Consider the following 5,741-nt stretch of genomic DNA (forward strand, 5'->3'; position numbering starts at 1 on the left):
ATTATATCTGGAAGCCATTCGCCGTTTTAGTGCTTCTTCTCTGATCCGAGCTCTTTCTTGGATTTCCGGAAGTAGGTCGAGCTCTTTTCTTTGAAGTTGAGAGTTGGTTTGTTCATTATAGTGGACTACTCGAGGAGACCCTGATAAACCCCATTTTTAGGGTTTATCTTGTTTTGAATTTAGAGTATTTTGATGACATTTTCTCGCATTTAGCCTATGAATTAGCATGGTTTTGTTATCTCTCCCGTATTTGTGCTTAAGTGTAAAAACATGCTTTTTAAGCCTTTAATTTGATAATTTTAATTCATCCTTGATTCCATAAGATGCCTTGATGTGTTTGCTAGTAATCTCAGGTTGAAATAGGCTAGGCATGGATCAAAGGATCAAGGAAGGAAGCATGCAAGTGGATAGAAGCACAAAATGCCAAAGAATTGATCTCGGCCAAGCACGCGCACGCGCACAAGGCACACGCGCGCACATTACGGAATCAGCCAGGGATGCGCACGCGTACCGTGCGTGCACGCGTCGTAGTCTGCACGTGATTCTGTTATTGCAACACATGCCTGGCGATTTTGGAGGGTTTCAGCAGCCAACTTTGGTGCCAAACTGCATATAAGAATCAAGGATTGAAGGGGATTAACACACATTCACATCCATACACTCATTTTACAAGTTTTTAGATATTTTTAGTTAGTTACATTTGTAGAGAGAGAGACTCCAACCTCTCTCTAGGGTTCATCTTCATTTTCTCAATTCTCAACCATTCCTTGGTGAGATCCATTGCAACTCTCAATTTACTTTGTTCATGTTGTAGATCCTCTTCTCTAATCTCAATTAGTGTTTGTAATTGTTCAATCCTCATAGATCTTAGACTCAACTTTGTTGTTTTGGATTCTATTAATGCATTGAAGATCTCATTTTCATTGTTGTTCATTGTTGATTGTTGTTAATCTCTTGTGTTGAATTACTTTGATTCTAAGTTTCCTCTCAATTTTACTATGTCTTTCATTCTTGCTCTCCAAATGTTTTGAGAAAATGCCGACTTTAGATATGGAGTAGCCTCCCCTCACTTGGCCTAGTGGTTGAGTCATTGGAGACACTTGAATAATGGATGTCAATTGTTGATCAAGAATTGAGAATTGCTAATTGACTTAGAGTGCACTAAAGCTAGACTTCCCTAGGGTAAGACTAGGACTTGTGACTCAAGTTAGTTACTTTTACTTGACTTTTCTCTATGATTGGAGGTTAACTAAGTGAAGCAACACTCCTTTGTTATCACAATCGAAGGAAGCTATAGTGATGGAACTTCCAATGTTCAACCTTGGCCAAGGCTTTTAACATTGATTGATTGTTGTTCTCCTTTATTAGCACTTTTATGCCACACTCTTTAAACCACAAAAGACCACTTAACCAATAACATGCATCCTTGTAGCATTCCTAGGGAAGAACGACTCGGGATTGATACTCTCGATTATAGATTGTAGAATTGTTTAATGATGGATTTTGTGTCAGTTTAGACTATACTACGATTGATTACTTGATAATTTCTATACCGGTAGAAAATTTCGTTTATCAAAATGGCGCCGTTGCCGGGGAATGCACATGAGTACCATGTTTTTGGTTAATGTAAATATGTGAATATTGTGAATATGTCTGTCTTTTGCTTGCTTGTTAGTTTTCATTAGCTTTAGATCTCCATTATGAATTCTCGTCCTTGTAGTTTCGGATATGACTATGACTATTTTGTAGGCGATGAAAACTTGAATGATGGCTCACATTATGGGAGAGATGAATTCTTAGGAAGGGAGCCACATCCATATGAGCAATCATCATGGCAACCTTCCCCTTCAAGTTACTATGATGGTAATCCTTCCTATAATGCATATCATTCTTATGTATATGATGATTCTTATCATGGTTATACCACTCAACCACCATCATTTTATTCACCGTATTCTCAACCCACATCTTATTTCCACCAATTGCCTACATATAATCCAAACCTATATTCCCCCTATGCATACCCTTGTGACGATTATGAACAAGCAACCCTTGAATCACCACCACTCTAACATCTTTACCCTCCAAACCAAGTCCCCATGAATGATACACTTGGTATCATCCTTCAAAAGCAAGAAGAGCTCCAAACCGCACTCACTAGTTTCACCTCTACCCTCCAAGAATCTATGTCCCGTATAATTCCACCTTCTACCAATAACCAAAATAACTTCCCACCTCAAAGCTTTTATGAACCTCCTTTCCAACCATATCATGATTTCCCCTCTTCGCCACAAACCTCCATGGAAGCATATCAATGTCCATTAATCCAAGGGCAATATGATCCTACTTATGTTAGTGAGGCGGAACAAGAATCAAGGGATCGTTTCAAGGAAGAAATGGATCGACTTCAAGCAACCATCCATCAAAAGATGGATTCTTGGGATTCATACAACAAGCAAAGCATCTCTACGGATGAATGTGAGAAATCAACCGAAGAGATGAGCATGAAGGAGATTTTAGGATCCCAACACGAGGACAAGGAGATGGGATATGTCTTGCAACAAGTGGAGGAGGAAGAGATCATTGAAAAAGAAGAAATGGTTGAAGAGTTAAAGGAAATTAAACAAGAAGTGGATTTCAAGATTGAGAACACTTCCATACCAAGTGATATTGTTGATGATCTTGTGGAAGTTGTTGAAGTCTCTCCCATTAAACTTGAAAATGATATTGAGGAGGATGATGCGCAACCTCCAAGGCATAGTATGAGTAATGAAAGATTGGAAGAAGTTGATCGAGAGATGGATTCAATCATTGAGAATTTCTTATCTACAATTGAATCCCCTCCCATTGGGCTTGAAATTGAGATCAAGGAAGAAGATGCACAACCTCCCATACCGTTGGTACGCAATGAAGAAGAGAATGAATTGGAAGGAAGCTACCAAGAGGATGAGGTTGAAATTGAAGAAGCTTGTGAAGAGGTGAAGGTAATCAAGGAAGAGTACAAGGGAGTGGAGCTTGCAAGACCATTGGGACCACCCCTTCCTAAGTCACCATCCAACATAACATTCAAGTGGGTAAAATTCTTATCTCTAATCTTTACTTTCCCACTTGAATATGGTTTGCTTAAGACGGATGGGCAACTTAGAGCTCTTTGTGGATTGAGGAGTAAGAAAGAGTCATGTAGTGGTTGGAAACATCACTCTAAGTTCATGATGGGTGCTTGCTCATGGTTGAATGGCAATGGGTGGTGTAGAACCAAATTGCATGGGTCTAGGATAATGTTTGGAGGCCTAATTGAGAATTCAATAAGTTTGCCACCCAAATGGAAGCATGAAGATCAAGAAGAAAGGGGGTTGACAAACAAAGTATGGGACCTCGGAACATACATAGAGCACTATCAACTTAGGGGCCTTGTTACTTGCTTAGGCCTATTTGAAGGCCTTGTATGTTTAAATTGGGATCCCGAAGGCTATTGGAAGTGTAAACACTGGTGGGGATTCGAAGAAGAGTTCAAGCATAAGCCACCCTAGCAAGGACCCCACCAAAAGTGCTAGCTGGGAGACACCCCACCATGGTAAACTCTTTCTACTCTCTTCTAGTTTTGTTTAATAAGTGATTTGAGTTACCATTGTAGGTAGTTTTTTATCTCATAATTAGCTTGTTTGTGTACATTAGTTGCTAGCATATTAACATGTATATTGTGCTTAGTAGTGATGGAATAAATCTCAAAACCAACTTGCATTTTATAAAGTGTGTGGTTTTTGACGGAAAGGAGTTGTAGGCACCATGGAGTTGTAGGCACCATGGGAGTCTTTGGGCAATTTAGAGTTTTAGGCATTTTCTCTTAAAAAAAAGAGAGGGGTTAGACGCGCGCGCATGCCGTACGCGTACGCGTCCCTGAGTAGCTGCATCATCACCCAAATTCCAGAAAGTTGGGCCTCTCTTGGGCAAACACTATGCACTGAGCCCAACACAACCCACACTGACGCGCACTACGTGCGTGTGCGTCCATACAGCTACATGGAAGTGCACGCGGACGCACACCTACCGCGTCCACGTCGATCTGCTGCTGTAACTTCTGGGCCAATATCCAGAGAGTTGCGCTGGATCTGGGCCAACTTTGAGCCCCCAGCCTAACTCATCTCGCGCGGACGCGCACATGCCGCGTGCGCGCCCATATACCAAGAGAAGGAAAGGACGCGAGCGCACGCATCACGTTTGCGTGCCTTATGATAAGCTGCCAATGTACGCGGACGCGCACATGCCGCGTGCGCGCATATTTAGTAGTGCAACTTCCAGGCCATTTTCCAGAGAGTTAGACCTAATCTGGGCCAACCTAAAGCCTCCAGCCCAACTCCTCGCACGCGTGCGTGCACCGTACGCGCACGCGTCTTTACCTATTTTCATCATCCACGCCTTAGCGCCTAAGGCGCGCACGCGTCGGCTCCTAGATCCGTCAATTCACGCGGTCGCGCATTGTGCGCGCCCGCGTCGATATGTTGATGTGAAAACCTTAGACGCGAGGGATGCTGCAGAATCGCGCACCCTCTTCTCACTCTCATCTTCTTTCTCCCTCCCTTTTCCCTTCTTACCAACCACCATCATCACCACCGCCCGTTACCACCGGTGACTGCGCCGCCGTCGCCGCCCAACCCCTCTGCCTTTCTCTCCCTCTCCCTCTCAACCACTCTACCTCTCCCACCCACTCACTCCCCCCTCTGCTATCCTCCACCACCGGCGCGCCTCTGCTGCTCTGCCACCGTGAGGCCCTCCTCACTCCCTGTCATTCTTTCTGCCGTCACCGCCTTCTAAGGCGGCGACTATGCTGCTGATTCAACCCTCGTTCATCCCAGTTCTATTTCCATTTTCTGCTCTGCCCCCAGGTTACTGGCCTCAACTCTGTTTCCTTTAATTTTCTTTACTGATTAATTTTAGTTAATTAGAATGTAGTTTCTGCATGCTAGGCTAGATAGATATATTTGTTGTTAGGTAGCTAGATCTGGATAGAGGATTCTAGGCCTGATAAGTGCTCCGTTCGTGTTCATTCTCTGTTTGATTACTTGTCTGATGAGTGCTGATTTTGATTTGCTCTATATTCAATTTTTACTACCTGGATGCTATCTCATGGCTGTTGTGATTAATTGATGTTGTAATCATACTATTTGTGCTATGTTGCTATTCGGGAACGTTCAAATTACTGCCGGAATGCTGCCCGAATTTCCGAAAACCCTTATTTAGCAACTTGTTATCTAAGAATTGAACTTGGTACGTTTCAAAGTTAGTTTTACAAGATCCAGAGAGTTCAATTTTGAGGTAACTCTGGGCTAGTCTTTTCTGTGATTCACATGTTCCCAATGATATGATTTGAACCCTTCCATGTCATCATCCTTCAAGTTGATCAAATATCTTCGCATTATGCTTCATTCATCATTTGACATCAACTTGCTTATTTTCTGGAAAATGGTTCATTCTTCCATAATAATTGGTACATTCTACTTGTGTAACTTTTTTTTCATTCCACCTAATTTTTTTTACTCATTTTAGTTACACAAAGTGCATTTTAATATCTTCAATACCAACTATTGCAACTTCGTGACCATGACATTGATGATTTCCTTTCAATTCATTGCACCCCGTTGCAATTTCATTTTCATCATCAATATTACACCTCATTGTATGCATTTTGTGAATCCTTTTGTTAGGCAAGCTTTCTTTCATCATAACACTAACTATCAATCTCA

The sequence above is a fragment of the Arachis hypogaea genome, chromosome 10, assembly GCF_003086295.3.
Source record: "Arachis hypogaea cultivar Tifrunner chromosome 10, arahy.Tifrunner.gnm2.J5K5, whole genome shotgun sequence".
NCBI classification, from domain to species: domain Eukaryota; kingdom Viridiplantae; phylum Streptophyta; class Magnoliopsida; order Fabales; family Fabaceae; genus Arachis; species Arachis hypogaea.